Genomic DNA, 24440 nt, shown 5'->3' with positions numbered 1-24440 from the left:
CCACCACAAACACTCTGTCTTCCACACGGTCAAGTGTCAGTAGCCGTGATACTGCACCGCACATTTCAGAACCTGATCCTCCTTCCTACCACAAGGCTGAGTACACGTCCTCGGACATTAATGATCCCACACTTGGACACTCGGAAGAGCTGTTCACGTTTCCATTCGCACATTCTGGCCTCTCGCCAGCTCATGTTGAAGTGGGTCATGAGGAGATCGTATGTACAGATGGCCAAATATTTGAGCAGCCACGTTCTCACGAAGTTGGCAACGTGTCTCAACAAGGGGTGGACGATGATGAGACACAATTGTCAGGAAGTCAGGAGGAGGAGCAGGGTGCGGAAGAGGAAGACGACGTGGTGGATGATCCAGTAACTGACCCAACCTGGCAGGAGGATATGCAGAGCGAGGACAGCAGTGCACAGGGGGAGGGAGGCGTAGCATCCCAACAGGCAGTAAGAAGCAGGGTGGTGGCTCCAGGCAGAAGTCAGGCAACCGTTCCCCGGAACAACAACACGACACAAGGTGCCTGTACAAATGTTAGGTCTTCCCGAGTCTGGCAGTTTTTTAAGTTGGATCCAGATGATTCTAAAAAGGCCATTTGCAACACCTGCCGTGCCAGCATCAGCAGGGGTACCAAAACTAGCAGCCTGACCACCACCAGCATGATCAGGCACATGTCAGCCAAGCACCCGACTTTGTGGGAAGTACAACAGAGTCGAGGAGCAGTGCTTGCTAATGTCACTGCTACGTCTTCGCTGGTTGTGCATGCGAGCCAATCCCCTGTCCATGCTGCCTGCGAACAAGCCTCCTCCGGTCCTGCACCTGCAGTTGCCTACTCAGAAATAACACCATCATCAAGCACGTCCTTGTCCCAGCGCAGCGTTTAGTTATCCATTCAGCAAACCTTTGAACGCAGGCGCAAATACACTGCCAACACCCCACATGCCACAGTTCTAAATGCTAACATTTCGCGACTGCTTGCGCTGGAAATGTTGCCTTTTAGGCTGGTGGAGACAGAAGCATTCCGCGACCTGATGGCGGCAGCTGTCCCACGTTACTCGGTCCCCAGCCGCCACTATTTCTCCCGGTGTGCCGTCCCCGCGTTGCATAACCACGTGTCACAAAACATCACACGTGCCCTGAACAACGCTGTTTCACCCAAAGTCCACCTAACCACAGACACGTGGACAAGTGCTTGTGGGCAAGGCCGCTACATCTCGTTGACGGCACACTGGGTTAATATTGTGGAAGCTGGGACCCAGTCTGAGCGAGGGACGGAACACGTCCTTCCCACACCAAGGTTTGCAGGCCCTACCTCAGTCAGTGTTTCACCCACACTCTACAGTTCCGGAATGTCATGCTCTTCAGCCTCCTCCTCCTCCTGCGCATCCTCATCCACTGTACCCTCCACACCAGTCCCAAGCTGGAAGCACTGCAGCACTGCCTCGGCGAAGCGGCAACAGGCTGTGCTGAAGCTAATCTGCATAGGTGACAAACCCCACAATGCAGAAGAGCTGTGGACAGCTCTGAAACAGCAGGCAGATCACTGGCTCACACCTCTGAACCTAAAGCCAGGAAAGGTCGTGTGTGACAATGGCCGGAACCTGGTGGCGGCTTTGAGGTGAGGCCAGCTGACACATGTTCCATGCGTGGCCCATGTGCTCAACCTCGTGGTTCAGCGGTTTCTAAAGTCATACCCAGAGCTGTCTGATCTGCTGGTAAAAGTTTGCCGCCTGTCTGCACATTTTCGAAAGTCACCTACTGCTTCAGCCGGCCTTGCCGGCTTTCAGCGCAGTTTGCATCTTCCGGCTCACAGACTGGTGTGTGATGTCCCCACGCGTTGGAATTCAACTCTGCACATGTTGGTCAGGATATGTGAGCAGAAGAGGGCAGTTGTTGAGTACCTGCATCACCTAAGCCGTCGGGAAATGGGTCAAACTCCACACATAACACCTGAGGAGTGGAGATGGATGTCCGACCTATGTACCATCCTCCAAAACTTTGAGGACTCCACCAAGATGGTGAGTGGTGATGACGCCATTATTAGCGTCACCATACCGCTACTCTGCCTTCTAAAACGGTCTCTGCTCAAAACCAAACATGATGCATTGCAGGCGGAGCGCGATGAGTTGCAGCAAGAAACAGTAGTGGGTGTGGGTGATAACACACAGCCCAGCCTCGTCTCATCACAACGTGCAGTGGAGGACTATGACGAGGAGGAGGATGAAGACATGGAGCAAATCTCCGGCCAAATTGAGGATATGACATGCACACCAGTCATATCCTCGGTTCAGCGTGGCTGGCCAGAGGACAGGGTAGATGAGGAGGAGGAGGAGGAGGAGGAGGAGGACAGCATGTTCAGTCAACGTGTTGGTCAGGCTACTGAAGTCCTGGCTGTTAAGAGTCTGGCGCACATGGCTGACTTTATGGTAAGCTGCCTGTCTCGTGACCCTCGCGTTAAGAACATCTTGGCCGACAATCATTACTGGTTGGTAACACTGTTAGACCCACGCTACAAGGAGAACTTTATGTCTCTTATTCCCGAGGCGGAGAGGTCAACCAAAATGCAGCAGTTCCGGAAGGCCATAGTCACGGAAGTAGGCAAAGCATTCCCCTCACAAAACGCTAGCGGCATAGGTCAGGAATCAGTGGACAACCAAGGCGTACAGCCGAGAGAGGCACAAGTCCAATCCGCCAGAGGTAGGGGAACAGTCTTTAAGATGTGGGACAGTTTTCTCAGCCCCTCACGTACCACAGCCCCTGAGGTGCGGGGTAGTGCCACAAGAAATCCTAAGTTTGCCCAGATGCTCAAGGAGTACCTTGCAGATCGAACAACTGTACTCCGACATTCCTCTGTGCCTTACAATTATTGGGTATCCAAGGTGGACACGTGGCATGAATTGGCTCTCTACGCCTTGGAAGTCCTGGCCTGCCCTGCCGCTAGCGTTTTGTCAGAGCGTGTTTTTAGTGCCGCAGGTGGAATCATTACAGATAAACGCACCCGCCTGTCAACTGAAAATGCTGACAGGCTGACTCTGATCAAGATGAACAAGGGTTGGATTGGGCCAGACTTCACCACACCACCAGCAAATGAGAGCGGAATTTAAAGTTTGTAACGGGAATTTGCCATGTACCTCCAGTCACCCATGGGTACACACTTCTGGACTTTGGATAATCGCTGGACTGCTCCTCCTTCTCCTCATGCGCCACCATGATGACCGTTACAAGAGTTAGGCCTTTGTTTCAGGTATACCCCCAGTGGTAAATTTTTTCGCCCATTCTTTGCAGAATGGACATTACAACGACAGGAGACCCGCTCCTTTGCAATGGGAACAATGTTTTGAGGCCCTCATGCACGTCTCTATGCAGGGACAACGTGGAGCCTCCCAATTTTTGGCTGCCCTGCCAAAGGGCTATACTATAATACACCCACTTCCTGACAATGGACACTTACTGTTTTGAGGCCCTCATGCACGTCTCTATCCAGGGACAACGTGGAGCCTCCCAATTTTTGGCTGCCCTGCCAAAGGGCTATACTACAAAAGACCCACTTCCTGACAATGGACACTTAATGTTTTGAGGCCCTCATGCACGTCTCTATCCAGGGACAACGTGGAGCCTCCCAATTTTTGGCTGCCCTGCCTAAGGGCTATACTATAATACACCCACTTCCTGACAATGGACACTTAATGTTTTGAGGCCCTCATGCACGTCTCTATCCAGGGACAACGTGGAGCCTCCCAATTTTTGGCTGCCCTGCCAAAGGGCTATACTACAAAAGACCCACTTCCTTCCAATGGGCACTTCAGGTTTACAGGCCCTCATACACGTCTCTATCCAGGGACAACGTGGAGCCTCCCAATTTTTGGCTGCCCTGCCTAAGGGCTATACTATAATACACCCACTTCCTGACAATGGACACTTAATGTTTTGAGGCCCTCATGCATGTCTCTATCCAGGGACAACGTGGAGCCTCCCAATTTTTGGCTGCCCTGCCAAAGGGCTATACTACAAAAGACCCACTTCCTTCCAATGGGCACTTCAGGTTTACAGGCCCTCATGCACGTCTCTATCCAGGGACAACGTGGAGCCTCCCAATTTTTGGCTGCCCTGCCAAAGGGCTATACTACAAAAGACCCACTTCCTTCCAATGGGCACTTCAGGTTTACAGGCCCTCATGCACGTCTCTATCCAGGGACAACGTGGAGCCTCCCAATTTTTGGCTGCCCTGCCTAAGGGCTATACTATAATACACCCACTTCCTGACACTGGACACTTAATGTTTTGAGGCCCTCATGCACGTCTCTATCCAGGGACAACGTGGAGCCTCCCAATTTTTGGCTGCCCTGCCTAAGGGCTATACTACAATAGACCCACTTCCTTACAATGGGCACTTCAGGTTTACAGGCCATCATGCACGTCTGTATGCAGGGGCATTGGTGAACCTCACAATTTTGGACTGCCCTGGCAAAGGAAAATACTACAAAGACTCAGTTCCTCAAAATGGGCACATTAGACTCAGAGGCCTTTATGTACGTCTCTTCTCAGGGACATCGGAGTGCCACACAATGTTTTACGTAAAATCTTTCATGTATTGATCTCAAAAAGTAACATACATTAGCTCTATCTCACTATTGGGTATGTGCCCTTAACATTTCCGCTATGAAAAATCATTTTGGTGTCATTTTGGAAGGTTTTCTGGTGAGTCCGTAAAAATGGCGTAAAACGCGGACAAAATTATTCACAGCTGTGACTTTTGAGTGATAAATGCTTCAAGGGGTCTTCCCCATGCTGTTGCCATGTCATTTGAGCACTCTTCGGAGACTTTTGTGCCATTTTTAGGGTTTCTACATGCTGCCGGTGGTCATTTCACAAAAATACTCGGGTCTCCCATAGGATAACATTGGGCTCGGTGCTCGGGCCGAGTACACGAGTATCTTGGGAGGCTCGGCCCGAGCTTCGAGCACCCGAGCTTTTTAGTACTCGCTCATCACTACTAATAAACCTAAAAAATAAAAATAAATTGAATAAAAATCATGAATGTTGTGTTATAACAGGAAATTCGGTGTAAGAATGAATATCCGGGATGAGAGTTCAGCGAATGAGTTATAGAAATTGTTACAAAAAGGAGTGTGTACGGTTTATGCGTAAATTTTCAGAATGCGTACATGAAAATTATATGTATGTGAGAATGTCCCCCATGCTTTGTAAAAAGTTATTTATGAAAATGTAAATAAAATATATAAAAATGCCTAATTATTTATAATTTATGAGAAAGATATATATGTATGGAAGAATGTTATAAGGTGTCCAAGAACCATAAAGAAAAAGGGTGCATATATAATGTTAGAGGTCTAGAGTTCCACCAGGCTATATCACCCCTAAAGAAATAGAAAGAAGACCTTACTACCTGTGTACCCCAAAAAAAGCTATATTTCTTAGCCAGGATTATGGTGGAGATATGCACAAGTGAAATAAGAATATAAAGTAATACAATAAGATTATAAAACCAATATGTGTGCATTCATGCACCACCCGGTACGCTACCCTTGCCAAATTGCTCACTCTAGATCCCCACACGATCCATGAAGCCGTTCCCCCGGTCACACCGCCTGCTGCCGGTTCCCACTCATCCCTGGGGGAGTTAGGCGAGTGGTATCGAGAGCTACATGTCGGCACTGATGATACCCCCATACACCACAAGGAAGGGGTATACCGGGTGGTACAGGAGTATGAGCGGGTTTTTAGCAAGCACCCTCTAGATTTTGGGCAGATTAAAGGGGTTCAACACCACATCCCTACCGGTACACACTCCCCTATTAAAGAGAGATACAGGCCTATTCCCCCTGCGCACTACCAATGCGCCAAAGACATGTTGAGGAACATGAAGGAGGCAGGGGTTATTAGGGACAGCTGTAGTCCCTGGGCCGCTCCGTTGGTGCTGGTTAAGAAGAAGGATGGCACCATGCGGATGTGTGTGGATTACCGGAAGATTAACCAGATAACGCATAAGGATGCTTACCCTCTGCCCCGCATCAAAGAGTCCCTGGCCTCGCTGAGAACCGCTAACTACTTCTCCACCCTTGACCTCACCAGCGGGTACTGGCAGGTGGCCGTGGCACCGGAAGACCGAGAGAAGACTGCCTATGGGACCGTTTTGCTGTACTTGGATGATGTGATTGTGTACTCACAGACGTATGAAGCCCACCTGGAGCACCTAGCCGAGGTGTTCGCGTCCCTTGCCAAGTATGGGATGAAGTTGAAGCCCTCAAAGTGTCATCTACTGAAACCCAGAGTGCAGTACCTAGGACATGTGGTTGGTGCGGAAGGTGTCGCCCCCAACCCCGAGAAGATCACCGCCATCCAAGACTGGCCGAGACCGACCACAGTGAGGGAAGTGAGGCAGTTTCTGGGCCTGGTGGGATATTACCGTCGCTTCATTAAGGGGTACACAAAGATGGCTGCCCCCATGCAAGACCTCCTCGTAGGACAGACCAAGGGTGGTAGATCCCTAGTAGCCCCATTGGTGTGGGAAGAAAAGCATGAGGAATCCTTCCGCCAGCTGAGAACAGCCCTGACCGGAGAGGAAATCCTAGCGTACCCTGACTACAGCCGCCCATTCATCCTCTACACCGACGCCAGCAATGTGGGCTTGGGGGCTGTTCTATCCCAGGTCCAAGACAGAAGGGAAAAGGTAATAGCTTATGCTAGCCGAAAACTCCGACCGACTGAGAGGAACCCTGAGAACTACATCTCCTTCAAGCTTGAGCTCTTGGCACTGGTGTGGGCTATCACCGAGCGGTTCCGCCATTACCTGGCAGCAGCCAAGTTCACCGCGTACACAGACAATAACCTGCTGACCCATCTAGATACGGCCAAGCTGGGCGCGTTGGAGCAGCGGTGGGTGACCAGGTTAGCCAACTACGATTTCACCATCAAGTACCGGGCCGGCCGTACCAACGTCAATGCCAATGCACTCTCCCGGATGCCCCACCTGTCGGAAGAGGGGCCAGAGGATGATGACCTCGAAGAGATCGAGTTGCCTGCATTTCACCGGCCATTCACTGAGAAGGTGCACGTCTACCAACAACGGGTGAACCTGGATCCGCTGCCCCGACAGGACTGGCAGGAAGCTCAGGACCAGGCACCTGCTGTCCGCCTGGTCAAGACTCTAGTGGAACAGGGTTCTGCTGGGATAGACCCTGCTGCCCCTGCCGAAGCCCAACGTCTGTGGCAAGAACGGACCCGGCTATACCTACACCAGGGGAAGTTGTATCGCGAGCTGATTAATCCAAAGACTCACGAGAAGATCCGCCAGCTGGTGATTCCCCAGGCTAACGTGCCCACCGTCCTGCAAGCATACCATGATGGTGCAGTGCACTTCGGGTGGAAGAAGCTAGAGATGTTGTTAAGAGAGCGGTTCTATTGGAGTGGAATGCGGGAATCTGTGGAGGACTGGTGCCGAGAATGTGGCCCTTGCGCATTGAGAAGGAAGGACGAGGCCAGCCAGAAGGCACCCCTACACCCGATCATTACACACCAACCGCTGGAGCTGGTTGCCCTTGACCATGTAAAGCTCACCCCCAGCCGAAGTGGGTACACCTACGCTCTGACCATCGTAGACCACTACTCGAGGTTCCTGGTGGTTGTCCCAGTTAAGGACTTAACCGGCCGCACCGCTGCTAAGGCTTTCCAGGCTTATTTCTGTTGACCGCATTGGTACCCGGAGAGGGTGCTTACCGACCAGGGTCCGGCCTTTGAAGCAGAGGTATTCCAGGAATTCTGCCAGTTGTACGGCTGCAAGAAAATCCGGACCACGCCTTACCACGCCCAAACCAATGGCATTTGTGAAAAGATGAACCACTTGGTCCTGGGCCTCCTCAAGACGTTACCACTGGAAGAGCGGAACCTGTGGCTGGAGAAGCTACCTGACCTGGTCGATATGTACAACAACATCCCTTCCAGCTCTACGAAATGCACTCCAGCATACCTGATGAGAGCTCGTCCCGGCCGGCTACCAGTGGATCTGGAAATGGGCTTGGAAGCTTCAGAAGCACTCCTGTCGACAGCTGAATGGGACACTCGGCGGAGGACACAGTACCGACAGGTCCAGGAGTATGTTGAAAAGAACCTGTGCCGGAGTCGGGGACAACAGGAGCAGTGCTTCAACAAGAAGGCGCCTGCCGGTTCCTTCCAACCTGGGGATGTAGTGCTGAAGCGGAAAAGAAGGGCCCACAAGCTGGATGATCAATGGGAAAAAACCCCGTATGTAGTCCAGCCCACAGGATGGGAGAATGGGAAGGCCTACCAGATCAGCCGTGACCAGGGGGGGACTTTGGCCACGGTTTCCCGAGACCACCTGAAGAAGTGCCCACCAGCATTGAGAGTAGCGGATGAGGCTCCAGTTCCCAGTCCAGTGGAGAAGGAAAAAGAGGTAATCCACACCATGATGGGTGATTTTCCAGCAGACTGGCCTACACAGAACGGTGCGGTGATCCTTCCAGTGATACTGTTCCCACAACCCGTGGATGAAGAAATGATGGAAACGGTTAACCGCGAGCCAGTGCCCAGGGATGTACCTGTACCCAGCTCCCCTACGCCTCCGCCTGCCCCACATGATAGCAGGGAGGAGGAACTGACTGTTCCCTCTGCCCCACTGCCTGTCACCACTGACACCGGACCCCGAAGGTCCACTCGCCCCAACCTAGGTAGACCCCCACTTAGGTACAGGGAAACTACTCTTTAAAAGGGGGGGGCTTTATGTGTTGAGTGTACCAGTTTGAAAGTTTTAAATGATAAGTAAAGATGATCAACCAAAGAAGTTTACCTGATTGAACCGTGATTAAACCGGCCGTTGCCGGCAACTGTTGTCCCCGTAGGGACTGTGCAACCATTGCGTAAGGAACTGCTTACGGACAAGCCCGAGAACTTGCAGGGCAACCACAAACTTAGTGCAATGTAAATAAAAATGTTTGTTGGCTTGACACCGTTACCGCCTCCGGAGAGGCTGATTTGGGAGGATGGGCCTGGAGGAAAGGGATGGCCTAGGCCCGCCACTATCGTAACCGGTGGCGATCCTCCGGGGGTTCAGGGGTCCCCTTGGACGTGGGCCCCCTGAAAGAGACAGAACCCGCTCGGGCAACTTGGTGCTGGACTGGGGTCAAGGGGTGCTGCCCGCTTCTTAGGGGCAGCATCAGGGCCAGGTTGTTTGGGTGGGAGAAGAGCGGAAGCTGTACCGTTGTAAAATGTTTATGATGCTTTTACATGTTTTACCGTTTTATTCTTTTTCAGTTGTGAAAATAAAACCGGTGATGGACGGGCAGCCCGCGGACGGTCTGCATTTTACTATAGGGGAATGTGGCACCCTGGACAAGCCAGGTCGTCACAGGTACTACACCAACACACTCTACACTCCGGCTAGGCACACCGAAGCTAAACACAAATCCTAGTTGCCTTCCTCCAGGGGCTGATGTCCACACCAGGGGGTGGGCCAGGCGGTTGATCCCACCCACCGAGGAGTTCACAGTCCTGGAGGCGGGAAAAGGAGTCAGATTAGAGATCAGTTTTGGAGTTAGAGAAGTGAAGAGGAGAGGAGACTGACCGTGTCCGGGTGTGTGGCCCGGGCACTCAGCAAGGTTGGCAGACGGTGGTGACCTTCTGCAGGAGAGGCTGATTGGAGTGAACCGTACAGACCGGGGATGGGCGGTGGCCCGCCGGTACCAGATCGGGGAGTGAAGAGAAGCCAGCACCATCCGGCAGGGCCTACGGACCCCGACCAGGCTAGGAGTCGCCGTAAAACCGGTCAAATCCGTTAGCGACAGGAACCTCCAGGGTTTCCCAGCAGTCAAGACCCGATTGAAGGCAACAGCTCACACCGTAGAGGGAAGCACAGTCACCGCCAAGGCTACAGTTCCCAGGGCCAGAGCCTGCGGGCAAAAGGGGCTCCCTCAGCATCCATCCAAGCTGGGGAGCGGGTTACCGGTGGGGAGCCCGCTAGATTTTGGGGGAATAAAAGGGGTCCAACACCACATCCCCACAGGTGCACACCCACCCATCAAAGAGAGCTATAAGCCAATACCACCTTCACATTGCCAGTGTACCAAGGACATGTTGAGCAACATGAAGGCGGCTGGGGTTATCCGTGACAGTTGTAGCCTTTGGGCAGCTCTGTTGATCCTGTTAAAAAAGAAGGACGGCACCACTCCCCGTATTGAGGAATCGCTAGCTGCATTGAGAACTGCAAATTATTTTTCTACCCTTGATCTCACTAGTCACTATTGGCAAGTGTCCGTTGCTGAGGCAGACCGGGAGAAGACCGCCTTCGCCACCCCTATGGGTCTCTGCGAGTTCAAAAGCATGCCCTTCGAGCTGTGCAATGCGCCAGGAACCTTCCAGAGGCTGATGGAATGCTGCTTGGGACAAGATTTTAGGGTGTATAAAAAGGGAGATTAGATCCCGTGATCCCAACGTATTGTTACACCTCTATAAATCACTTGTAAGGCTACATCTGGAATATGGGAACCAGTTTTGGGCTCCACATTTTAAAAAGGACATTCAGAAGTTAGAGTCAGTTCAAAGGTGGGCAACTAGACTACTACAAGGAATGGAAGGCCTCCCATATGATGACAAGTTGAAAAAGTTATTAAGTGATTATTGGCTGCAATGGGGCTTTCTGGCTTGTGCCAGCCTCTCTTCTTAGCACACAGGAACCACAATCCCTACACCATGCTTCAATGGATTCTCTCATCCCAGCCCAGTAAAACTACATATTTTACACAATCATAAGCAGCCAAAAGGGATCTATTCTATTCAATTGCAAATGATCTAGATAAGACTGAGAATAAGATACTGCACGGGACATAGCAGAGTTGGTCAAGTTGAGTGGAGATGAGTTTGCTATTTGGCACAGCTTTTTGCATCAATAAAGCAAGTAAAAGGTGTGAAAGATAAAAAAAGGGTGAAAGTGTGAAAAGTGAATTGGCCAAATTGAGGTGCATATAAAGTTTTTGCTTTCTTTCAATTCACTAATGGGGCTCATTTGAATCAGGTGAATTGAGTTCTGCTTTTGGAAACTGGGTTAAGAAGGGGTGCACCAGTCCTGGAGGTACTGCAATACCAGGTCAATGCGTGGAGTGGACAGAGCAAGATTTTTTCCATCTCCTTGTTCTAAAAATCCATTTAATATATGGTCCCCAGAGAGGGGACGTATCAGATATTAAACTGATAAGAACAGATTTAATTTTTTTTTTTTCTGTTTATCAGTAGGACTTCAAAATAACAAAGGTGATCGCCTCCCGTTGCCTGGGAACCGTCCAGGCACAAGAGGGCTATGTGTCACCAGAAGGCGCACACACTTCCTCAAGGCCGGCAGACGTGCAATCCCAGGCACCTTCCAGTACCGACCAAGGTAGCGTCCTCCGAAACTACACTTGATCTTAGCCAAAAGGCCGAGAAGCTATAACCCGAATTGGTTACGGCCTTGAGTGGCACCCTGGCCTATACCGGACACATCTTAGGGAGAGGGAGACAAACCCACGCCTACAGAAGACATTTTGTCACCCAAGCCAACCCTTGAAAAGGCTGTTTTGCAGAGCAAAAACAAGAAGAATGGTGCTTTTTGCAGCCGCCGCCCACTGCAATGAATCTGAATAACTCCTCCTTTTGGACACAAGCACCTCCCCTCCCCCTTGCAGTCTTTCCAATTCATGATACAAAAAGACGGACGGACAGGACAGGACAGGACAGGCTGCCTGACTTTCCGTCACTGCCACCCTTTGCCATCCTTGCCCGTAGAAAGCCCTTTCATCATCCCCAAACCCTAATCTTTTCCCTTCCCTTCCCAGATGCGTCTCACTCCCTTTCATTAGGAAGTGAGCGCAGCCTTTTCTCCGTTCTGCACATGCGCGACGTTAAACACAAATGCGCAGGCGTGCGTTCCATTACCCTCACTGCATTCCACTCCCATACAGGAAGTGGGCGCAGCTATTACTACGGTCGCACATAAAAGAACCCACGGCCACCACTGCACATAGCTGACTCCACCACAGGACACCCACTTCTACACCAATGCAGGTAAGACAGGATCGGCACCTCTATGCTCCCGTTACAATCAGGCTCAGTCACCATGTGATAACGCTCTCAACTCTTTAGTTGCAGGCTCCCCTTGCTTCACCTCCACTGGCTGTGCTGCCATTTCCTCTCCCACCTGGAAGGTATACTTTATTCCACTATTTTCCTGTTTCTCTCTTCCCCCTTTTCCCATAACCTACTTTTATCTGCATTTGTGGGGTATCTATATGCTATTTACATCATAGTTTTATTCATTAATATGGAAGGGAAGAGTGCCCATGAGAGTGTTGAACTGCGGAGAGCAAGAGATTAAGCTGCTCCGATTTGCCACCATTGATAAGCTGTTCTCAGTAGATACACATGCTATCCAAACAGCAGCATCCACCATTGCTTCAGCCCACCCATTCAGTGACAGCTCACCAAGTCAGCCAGAGGAGTGGTTTAAGGAATTACACGTAGGCACTGACTCCACACCTTCACATCACAAGAAGGGGGTCTACAGGCTAGTGCAAGAATACGAGCAAGTCTTCAGCAAACATCCGCTAGACTTTTGAAGAATAAAAGGGGTCAAACACTACATCCCCACAAGTGCACACCCACCCATCAAAGAGAGATATAAGCCAAAACTACCTGCACATTACCAGTGTACCAAGGACATGTTGAGCAACATGAAGGAGGCTGGGGTTATCCGTGACAGTTGTAGCCTCTGGGCAGCTCTGTTGGTCCTGTTAAAGAAGAAGGACAGCACCACTCCCCTGTATTGAGGAATAGCTAGCTGCATTGAGAACTGCAAATTATTTTTCTACCCTTGATCTCACTAGTCGCTATTGGCAAGTGTCCGTTGCTGAGGCAGACCGGGAGAAGACCGCCTTTGCCACCCCGATGGGTCTCTGCGAGTTCAAAAGCATGCCCTTCGAGCTGTGCAATTTGCCAGGAACCTTCCAGAGGCTGATGGAATGCTGCTTGGGACACCGAAACTTTGAAACGGTACTGCTATACCTTTATGATGTTATTGTTTATTCTAAAGCAAACAAGATTTTAGGGTGTATAAAAAGGGAGATTAGATCCGGTGATCCCAACGTATTGTTACCCCTCTATAAATCACTTGTAAGGCCACATCTGGAATATGGGGTAAAGTCCTGAGCAGGTTGATAACCATTGGTTTGAGCATGGTAGGGTGTAGTGCGCATCTTCCTGCATCGGTAAAAGCTGCAGAAGTCCTTGAAGATTTCCGCTTCAAAGGCTGTGCCTTGATCTGTGAGGACTCTCTCTGAGTAGCCATGAGGTCTGCATAAGTGTGCTTGGAAGACCTTCGCTGCAGTATGGGCCATTAGATCTTTGACTTGTACCACAACCATAAATCTCGAGTAGTTGTCTACCATCGTAAGTGCATACGTGAGCTCGCCTCGATATTCTGCAACAAAACTCCCTTTTTCGATTTCAGTTTCAGCAAACACTCCTCTTCCTGTAGAAAATATTTATCATTACCTAAGACAGTCATTCTAATGCATGACAATATTAAGGCAATTTAGTTAAAACTTGTTTTAACTCACCTTTAAGGGGATTGATGTATTTCATGGTCAATCCAGGTTTGTCAGTGATGGCACTGACATAATGTATGGCGTCTTTTTCGGGCGTTATCCTTTGCCTTTTCATTGTGAAAATCCAGTTGCCTATATCAAAGCAAATTCTACTACTTGTAAAGTATGCAGAAAATGAAATGTAGAACATATAACATCAACTGCTTAGGAACGCATCATAGGTTAGTACTTAAAAGGATATTGTCATGTTCTAGTCATAATGCAAGCTGGACATTTTTCATGTTACCCTGTAATCGCCGGCCTGTTCTAATGCTCACAAGCCAAGATATAGGCTCAGCTGCTAAGGCTTCCCTCTGCCTTCTGAATGAAACTTGAATATGTCTGGGTCACTGTGTATATAGCAGGTGCTCAGAAAAAATAAGAGTCAATTCAATAGAAATAGCTCTGGCACACTATAGTGATCAATAACGTAAGAAAAGAACTCTTGGAATGCTGAAAATTCTTTATTTGTGCAAAAGGATAATTCATCCAACAATTCGACCTTGTTTTTAGGTCTTTATCAAGGATAAAGTTATCTAAGATCATAAAGGGTTACAAAACCATATAAACACGTAATTAGTACATAGTACAACATAACAGTACAATATATTGCTACTTGAGAGTACAATGGGTCAAATGACCATGATGCACATACAAAAAATTTTTCCAAAGCCATAGTGAAAACATTTGTACTGAGGAAAGAAAATTTCCACATGACCTATCTGGAGAAACATTCTGGATCAAACAACCAAAAATAGTCAAGCAGGTAAATACACACCTATATGGATAACAGGATGATATGTGTTCAATTGTATAGCGTCATTGCCATTAAGGTACAAATGGAAAACTTGCAATCCTATATAGTGAAGGAAATGAACACATATCATATCAAAGAACACAGGAACATGGGTGTGAGAAAAACCTCAATGTTTATACTTTGTTCTTTATAATGGTGTGAACATGTATATGTCTCAGTACCTTATGCACTTGAGAATTCTAGTGAGTAGATCATGAAAGCCTATTTCAGAACTGGAATCGGTAAATAATTGTAGGTGGAATCTAAATGAAAAGATGGTACAAGTGTTATCATGACACGTGGGCTATAACACAATGGACCGTGTGACAAAGAAGAAAGGAGAGAAAGAAGAGGAAGAAAATGCAACTACCTGTAACATTACGTGATAGTCACTGGTAAGTATCACTTGACAATTCAAGTGAAAAAGGATTCCTTTATTAAAGGGTTCTCAGTCGCCTCAGGATCATGAAATACTAGGGTAAATGATATGAGAATGGGTAAGAAGCACCACTAAAGGAAATATGAGATGCAGGACATATATCTATAAACCCCTGAACTACATGATAGAAATAAAAAGAAGAAAAAAGAAAAAAAAGAAGAAAGAAGAAGAACACATAGAATGCGGAAAGAGAATGGGTACAACTACCTGAGTTACTGCAGGGAGGCCCCTGGTTGGTATTGTGAGGGTTAGTGGAATTCCTTCACTGAAGGGTTCTCAGTTGCCTCAGGTTCGTGAAAAATGCTATAGACAAATAATGCCCGGAGAAAAGGGGTTCATATACAGCGAATAATGGTAATACAAGGTACATGTGTCACATGTAATAGTATATATATATATATTGTACTAAGCTCTACACCAGAAATAGAAAGTAGTCCCTCTGCCTTCTGTCTAGGTGCCCTGAGTTATGTCCTGTAAACTGTCACAGGGACCCAGACACACATGTGTAGTAGGGGAATATCCCTGCTGAGATGCCAGTGCTAGAGCACTCGTTTGCTGTGGAGTTGAACGCTATGTGAGCAGTTCTTACCTTCAATGAGCAGAAATCTCTTTTTTCAGATTTCAATATCTCTGTGGGTATCTGGCAGAAATATGGAATACTCTTTACTGCTAAGACCCTGTACACCACTCCCACTAAAGGGGGCTTTACACGCTGCGACATCGCTAATGCGGAGTCGTTGGGGTCACGGAATTTGTGACGCACATCCGGCCGCATTAGCGATGTTGCTGCGTGTGACACCGATGAGCGATTTTGCATCGCTGCAAAAACGTGCAAAATCGCTCATCGGTGACATGGGTCTCCATTCTCGATTATCGTTACTGCAGCAGTAACGATGTAGTTCGTCGCTCCTGCGGCAGCACACATCGCTCCGTGTGACACCGCAGAAACGAGGAACCTCTCCTTACCTGCCTCCCAGCCGCTATGAGGAAGGAAGGAGGTGGGCGGGATGTTCCGGCCACTCATCTCCGCCCCTCCGCTGCTATTGGGCGGTCGCTCAGTGACGTCGCTGTGACGCCGCACGGACCGCCCCCTTAGAAAGGAGGCGGTTCGCCGGACACAGCGACGTCGCCGGGCAGGTAAGTATGTGTGACGGGTCTGGTCGGTGTTGTGCGGCATGGGCAGCGATTTGCCCGTGTCGCGCAACAGATGGGGGCGGGTATCCACACTAGCGATATCGGGACCGATATCGCAGTGTGTAAAGTAGCCTTTAATAAACTGTGTAAAGGATTTTAAGTAAAAATCCACAATAAACCAGCGCTAGATGGGTTTTTATAATTTTATTAATAGACCACAAATAAAAAAATTTTTGCTATCCTTGTTTCAAGACAGAGTATTTGATAATATACAATACACTGATTATTACTAAAACCAAGGACCACATAAAACAAGGACCACATAAAATAAAAAATGAAAGTAATGAGAATAAAATTCTTTTGTATAACCAATTAACTTCGAGGTGATACAATATTCACATTGATTTAGTTTTACCAGTCTAATGTAATGCCCCGGCCGGTGGCATATATTTTGTTTGGTTAATAATTTAGACTTATACAATGAAAGATGTACTATACCACCCCTGGCTAACTTACAAGTTTTAAGTTGTACAATATAAGTTTGCGACGTTATATTCGCCCCCAGGGCCTGGGGGAATAAACCTCACAACAACTTGACCGCAAAAAACACCCCGGATTTCTCCGTTGATTAGGCTGGAACCGCTATGTACAGGATTGACCTGTTAGACTTCCAGAGCGGACGTTTTGAGGCCAGTGGCCACGACTAGTGCTGGCTCTGGGGGAGATGTATGGTTACCGACATCCCTCTTTACAGAGCCTTTATAACACTTCACAAGGCCACAAACCAGCCGGTCCCGTATTCTCCCAAATGTACTTTCGAAATCAAGCAGTACGAAGCCACTGAAAGCACCAAGATGTTGGCTGCGGACAACAATAAGATCAGCGGTAACTACTCAGCCTCTCCAGCGGGCAGTCCAGACCGTATCCAGTGTCAGCTGACTGATTCCACACAGGAGGAAGTTGCTTGGCAGGTTAGCACCACACAAGGCTCCGATCCGCTTCCAAACGAGCAATGCAGAACCGCTGGAGGTACCAATGTATCCTGGTTGCAGACAAAGGAAATGTCAGCGGTAACCTCTCAACCTCTCCAGCAGGCAATCCGTACCGTGTCCAGTGGAAGCCGGTTGATTCCACACGAGGGAGAGATTACTTGGCAGGTTATCACCGCACAGGTGAGGTAGGCAAAAACAGAGTCCTGATCCGACGCGCGTTTCGGGGGCGTGTAACGGCCCCCTTCCTCAAGGATAACTCAGCTGTTGCCTAGAGCACTATTTATGCATATATTTAATTGGTTATAATTTGCATAAAATTAAACAATGTTTAAATTCAACCAACATTCAATGACCACTACATATATCAATTTGTGAAAGACCGTTCATAATAGCCATATAATATAATTATGTGCAAAGGTTTTTCTAAAGGTTTTTCTAAAAAGACCTATATATAGCCTTGCTTGTATCATCATATACTGGGAAGACAATGTGTATATATGCATATGCTTTTTTTCAACAATAAATTTAACAAAAGGACATCATAAAGGTGTAATATAAATTTGCTATAATATGAAAAGCCCCTTATATCTACATCAACCTTGGGCAAGTGAAGCACCAATTTTAATATATATTATGCATATATACACATATATCTCCATGACAATCGCTTTTTTTTTTTTTTTTTTTTTTTTTTTTTCCTTCTCTCCGTATTATTATCAGTACCTATTACTCCTCTACCTATAAAAATATAAATTAATTAAAAGCAAACAGTTCTATATCATTATTGAGTCCATATGGTTTCAAGGTGTTCAATTCAAAAATCCATTGGCTTTCTGCTCGTGACATTTTTTTAATGAAATCGCCACCTCTCCAATCCTTAGTTATTTTTTGTACGCCCCATACTTGGGATCCTTTAAAGGACCCTCCATGTTTTAACACATAATGTCTGGATAGGGGGTGCTTAGTACATTTATTTTTAACACTTCTAATGTGCTCACCCACCCTTTTCCATAGGGGTCTAATAGTTCTCCCAATGTATTTTTTCTGACAGGGACATTGAATGCAATATACTACTCCCTTTGATTGACATGTAATAAATTCTCTAATCATGACTTCTGACTGCCCCTGTAAGAAGGATTTCCGTGAAATATTTTTTGTATTCTTACATACTATACAGCTTTTGCATGGAAAAAAACCTTTCAGGCCAAATAATCCTCCCTTATTAGGTGCTGTAAGATTACGTATGGTGGGTGCCACTAAATTGCCAATATTGTTTGCCTTCCTATATATGAATATAACGTCGCAAACTTATATTGTACAACTTAAAACTTGTAAGTTAGCCAGGGGTGGTATAGTACATCTTTCATTGTATAAGTCTAAATTATTAACCAAACAAAATATATGCCACCGGCCGGGGCATTACATTAGACTGGTAAAACTAAATCAATGTGAATATTGTATCACCTCGAAGTTAATTGGTTATACAAAAGAATTTTATTCTCATTACTTTCATTTTTTATTTTATGTGGTCCTTGTTTTATGTGGTCCTTGGTTTTAGTAATAATCAGTGTATTGTATATTATCAAATACTCTGTCTTGAAACAAGGATAGCAAAAATTTTTTTATTTGTGGTCTATTAATAAAATTATAAAAACCCATCTAGCGCTGGTTTATTGTGGATTTTTACTTAAAATCCTTTACACAGTTTATTAAAGGCTACTTTACACACTGCGATATCGGTCCCGATATCGCTAGTGTGGATACCCGCCCCCATCTGTTGCGCGACACGGGCAAATCGCTGCCCATGCTGCACAACACCGACCAGACCCGTCACACATACTTACCTGCCCGGCGACGTCGCTGTGACCGGCGAACCGCCTCCTTTCTAAGGGGGCGGTCCGTGCGGCGTCACAGCGACGTCACTGAGCGACCGCCCAATAGCAGCGGAGGGGCGGAGATGAGTGGCCGGAACATCCCGCCCACCTCCTTCCTTCCTCATAGCGGCTGGGAGGCAGGTAAGGAGAGGTTCCTCGTTTCTGCGGTGTCACACGGAGCGATGTGTGCTGCCGCAGGAGCGACGAACTACATCGTTTCTGCTGCAGTAACGATAATCGAGAATGGAGACCCATGTCACCGATGAGCGATTTTGCACGTTTTTGCAGCGATGCAAAATCGCTCATCGGTGTCACACGCAGCAACATCGCTAATGCGGCCGGATGTGCGTCACAAATTCCGTGACCCCAACGACTCCGCATTAGCGATGTCGCAGCGTGTAAAGCCCCCTTTAGTGGGAGTGGTGTACAGGGTCTTAGCAGTAAAGAGTATTCCATATTTCTGCCAGATACCCACAGAGATATTGAAATCTGAAAAAAGAGACTTCTGCTCATTGAAGGTAAGAATTGCTCACATAGCGTTCAACTCCACAGCAAACGAGTGCTCTAGCACTGGCATCTCAGCAGGGATATTCCCCTACTACACATGTGTGTCTGGGTCCCTGTGACAGTTTACAGGACATAACTCAGGGCACCTAGACAGAAGGCAGAGGGACTACTTTCTATTTCTGGTGTAGAGCTTAGTACAATATATATATATATACTATTACATGTGACACATGTACCTTGTATTACCATTATTCGCTGTATATGAACCCCTTTTCTCCGGGCATTATTTGTCTATAGCATTTTTCACGAACCTGAGGCAACTGAGAACCCTTCAGTGAAGGAATTCCACTAACCCTCAGAATACCAACCAGGGGCCTCCCTGCAGTAACTCAGGTAGTTGTACCCATTCTCTTTCCGCATTCTATGTGTTCTTCTTCTTTCTTCTTTTTTTTCTTTTTTCTTCTTTTTATTTCTATCATGTAGTTCAGGGGTTTATAGATATATGTCCTGCATCTCATATTTCCTTTAGTGGTGCTTCTTACCCATTCTCATATCATTTACCCTAGTATTTCATGATCCTGAGGCGCCTGAGAACCCTTTAATAAAGGAATCCTTTTTCACTTGAATTGTCAAGTGATACTTACCAGTGACTATCACGTAATGTTACAGGTAGTTGCATTTTCTTCCTCTTCTTTCTCTCCTTTCTTCTTTGTCACACGGTCCATTGTGTTATAGCCCACGTGTCATGATAACACTTGTACCATCTTTTCATTTAGATTCCACCTACAATTATTTACTGATTCCAGTTCTGAAATAGGCTTTCATGATCTACTCACTAGAATTCTCAAGTGCATAAGGTACTGAGACATATACATGTTCACACCATTATAAAGAACAAAGTATAAACATTGAGGTTTTTCTCACACCCATGTTCCTGTGTTCTTTGATATGATATGTGTTCATTTCCTTCACTATATAGGATTGCAAGTTTTCCATTTGTACCTTAATGGCAATGACGCTATACAATTGAACACATATCATCCTGTTATCCATATAGGTGTGTATTTACCTGCTTGACTATTTTTGGTTGTTTGATCCAGAATGTTTCTCCAGATAGGTCATGTGGAAATTTTCTTTCCTCAGTACAAATGTTTTCACTATGGCTTTGGAAAAATTTTTTGTATGTGCATCATGGTCATTTGACCCATTGTACTCTCAAGTAGCAATATATTGTACTGTTATGTTGTACTATGTACTAATTACGTGTTTATATGGTTTTGTAACCCTTTATGATCTTAGATAACTTTATCCTTGATAAAGACCTAAAAACAAGGTCGAAACGTTGGATGAATTATCCTTTTGCACAAATAAAGAATTTTCAGCATTTCAAGAGTTCTTTTCTTACGTTATTGATCACTATAGTGTGCCAGAGCTATTTTTATTGAATTGACTCTTATTTTTTCTGAGCACCTGCTATATACACAGTGACCCAGACATATTCAAGTTTCATTCAGAAGGCAGAGGGAAGCCTTAGCAGCTGAGCCTATATCTTGGCTTGTGAGCATTAGAACAGGCCGGCGATTACAGGGTAACATGAAAAATGTCCAGCTTGCATTATGACTAAAACATGACAATATCCTTTTAAGTACTAACCTATGATGCGTTCCTAAGCAGTTGATGTTATATGTTCTACATTTCATTTTCTGCATACTTTACAAGTAGTAGAATTTGCTTTGATATAGGCAACTGGATTTTCACAATGAAAAGGCAAAGGATAACGCCCGAAAAAGACGCCATACATTATGTCAGTGCCATCACTGACAAACCTGGATTGACCATGAAATACATCAATCCCCTTAAAGGTGAGTTAAAACAAGTTTTAACTAAATTGCCTTAATATTGTCATGCATTAGAATGACTGTCTTAGGTAATGATAAATATTTTCTACAGGAAGAGGAGTGTTTGCTGAAACTGAAATCGAAAAAGGGAGTTTTGTTGCAGAATATCGAGGCGAGCTCACGTATGCACTTACGATGGTAGACAACTACTCGAGATTTATGGTTGTGGTACAAGTCAAAGATCTAATGGCCCATACTGCAGCGAAGGTCTTCCAAGCACACTTATGCAGACCTCATGGCTACTCAGAGAGAGTCCTCACAGATCAAGGCACAGCCTTTGAAGCGGAAATCTTCAAGGACTTCTGCAGCTTTTACCGATGCAGGAAGATGCGCACTACACCCTACCATGCTCAAACCAATGGTTATCAACCTGCTCAGGACTTTACCCCATATTCCAGATGTGGCCTTACAAGTGATTTATAGAGGGGTAACAATACGTTGGGATCACCGGATCTAATCTCCCTTTTTATACACCCTAAAATCTTGTTTGCTTTAGAATAAACAATAACATCATAAAGGTATAGCAGTACCGTTTCAAAGTTTCGGTGTCCCAAGCAGCATTCCATCAGCCTCTGGAAGGTTCCTGGCAAATTGCACAGCTCGAAGGGCATGCTTTTGAACTCGCAGAGACCCATCGGGGTGGCAAAGGCGGTCTTCTCCCGGTCTGCCTCAGCAACGGACACTTGCCAATAGCGACTAGTGAGATCAAGGGTAGAAAAATAATTTGCAGTTCTCAATGCAGCTAGCTATTCCTCAATACAGGGGAGTGGTGCTGTCCTTCTTCTTTAACAGGACCAACGGAGCTGCCCAGAGGCTACAACTGTCACGGATAACCCCAGCCTCCTTCATGTTGCTCAACATGTCCTTGGTACACTGGTAATGTGCAGGTAGTTTTGGCTTATATCTCTCTTTGATGGGTGGGTGTGCACTTGTGGGGATGTAGTGTTTGACCCCTTTTATTCTTCAAAAGTCTAGCGGATGTTTGCTGAAGACTTGCTCGTATTCTTGCACTAGCCTGTAGACCCCCTTCTTGTGATGTGAAGGTGTGGAGTCAGTGCCTACGTGTAATTCCTTACACCACTCCTATGGCTGACTTGGTGAGCTGTCACTGAATGGGTGGGCTGAAGCAATGGTGGATGCTGCTGTTTGGATAGCATGTGTATCTACTGAGAACAGCTTATCAATGGTGGCAAATCGGAGCAGCTTAATCTCTTGCTCTCCGCAGTTCAACACTCTCATGGGCACTCTTCCCTTCCATATTAATGAATAAAACTATGATGTAAATAGCATATAGATACCCCACAAATGCAGATAAAAGTAGGTTATGGGAAAAGGGGGAAGAGAGAAACAGGAAAATAGTGGAATAAAGTATACCTTCCAGGTGGGAGAGGAAATGGCAGCACAGCCAGTGGAGGTGAAGCAAGGGGAGCCTGCAACTAAAGAGTTGAGAGCGTTATCACATGGTGACTGAGCCTGATTGTAACGGGAGCATAGAGGTGCCGATCCTGTCTTACCTGCGTTGGTGTAGAAGTGGGTGTCCTGTGGTGGAGTCAGCTATGTGCAGTGGTGGCCGTGGGTTCTTTTATGTGCGACCGTAGTAATAGCTGCGCCCACTTCCTGTATGGGAGTGGAATGCAGTGAGGGTAATGGAACGCACGCCTGCGCATTTGTGTTTAACGTCGCGCATGTGCAGAACGGAGAAAAGGCTGCGCTCACTTCCTAATGAAAGGGAGTGAGACGCATCTGGGAAGGGAATGGAAAAGATTAGGGTTTGGGGATGATGAAAGGGCTTTCTACGGGCAAGGATGGCAAAGGGTGGCAGTGACGGAAAGTCAGGCAGCCTGTCCTGTCCTGTCCTGTCCGTCCGTCTTTTTGTATCATGAATTGGAAAGACTGCAAGGGGGAGGTGAGGTGCTTGTGTCCAAAAGGAGGAGTTATTCAGATTCATTGCAGTGGGCGGCGGCTGCAAAAAGCACCATTCTTCTTGTTTTTGCTCTGCAAAACAGCCTTTTCAAGGGTTGGCTTGGGTGACAAAATGTCTTCTGTAGGCGTGGGTTTGTCTCCCTCTCCCTAAGATGTGTCCGGTATAGGCCAGGGTGCCACTCAAGGCCGTAACCAATTCGGGTTATAGCTTCTCGGCCTTTTGGCTAAGATCAAGTGTAGTTTCGGAGGACGCTACCTTGGTCGGTACTGGAAGGTGCCTGGGATTGCACGTCTGCCGGCCTTGAGGAAGTGTGTGCGCCTTCTGGTGACACATAGCCCTCTTGTGCCTGGACGGTTCCCAGGCAACGGGAGGCGATCACCTTTGTTATTTTGAAGTCCTACTGATAAACAGAAAAAAAAAAAAATTAAATCTGTTCTTATCAGTTTAATATCTGATACGTCCCCTCTCTGGGGACCATATATTAAATGGATTTTTAGAACAAGGAGATGGAAAAAATCTTGCTCTGTCCACTCCACGCATTGACCTGGTATTGCAGTACCTCCAGGACCGGTGCACCCCTTCTTAACCCAGTTTCCAAAAGCAGAACTCAATTCACCTGATTCAAATGAGCCCCATTAGTGAATTGAAAGAAAGCAAAAACTTTATATGCACCTCAATTTGGCCAATTCACTTTTCACACTTTCACCCTTTTTTTTATCTTTCACACCTTTTACTTGCTTTATTGATGCAAAAAGCTGTGCCAAATAGCAAACTCATCTCCACTCAACTTGACCAACTCTGCTATGTCCCGTGCAGTATCTTATTCTCAGTCTTATCTAGATCATTTGCAATTGAATAGAATAGATCCCTTTTGGCTGCTTATGACTGTGTAAAATATGTAGTTTTACTGGGCTGGGATGAGAGAATCCATTGAAGCATGGTGTAGGGATTGTGGTTCCTGTGTGCTAAGAAGAGAGGCTGGCACCAGCCAGAAAGCCCCATTGCAGCCAATATTCACTTAATAACTTTTTCAACTTGTCATCATATGGGAGGCCTTCCATTCCTTGTAGTAGTCTAGTTGCCCACCTTTGAACTGACTCTAACTTCTGAATGTCCTTTTTAAAATGTGGAGCCCAAAACTGGTTCCCATATTCCAGATGTAGCCTTACAAGTGATTTATAGAGGTGTAACAATACGTTGGGATCACGGGATCTAATCTCCCTT

At 46.8% G+C, this 24440-nt stretch overlaps 2 pseudogenes; one reads left to right on the top strand and one right to left on the bottom strand.

Annotated features, from left to right (window-relative positions):
• Positions 1-11085: 11085 nt before the first annotated feature.
• LOC142255471 (U2 spliceosomal RNA) lies at positions 11086-11291 on the bottom strand (annotated as a pseudogene).
• A 12299-nt stretch (positions 11292-23590) lies between these two features.
• LOC142255547 (U2 spliceosomal RNA) lies at positions 23591-23797 on the top strand (annotated as a pseudogene).
• Positions 23798-24440: the final 643 nt, after the last annotated feature.

The sequence above is a fragment of the Anomaloglossus baeobatrachus genome, chromosome 10 (genome assembly GCF_048569485.1).
Source record: "Anomaloglossus baeobatrachus isolate aAnoBae1 chromosome 10, aAnoBae1.hap1, whole genome shotgun sequence".
Classification (NCBI taxonomy): domain Eukaryota; kingdom Metazoa; phylum Chordata; class Amphibia; order Anura; family Aromobatidae; genus Anomaloglossus; species Anomaloglossus baeobatrachus.
Note: the sequence above shows the minus strand (reverse complement) of the source record. Positions and strands in the feature narration are given on the sequence as shown.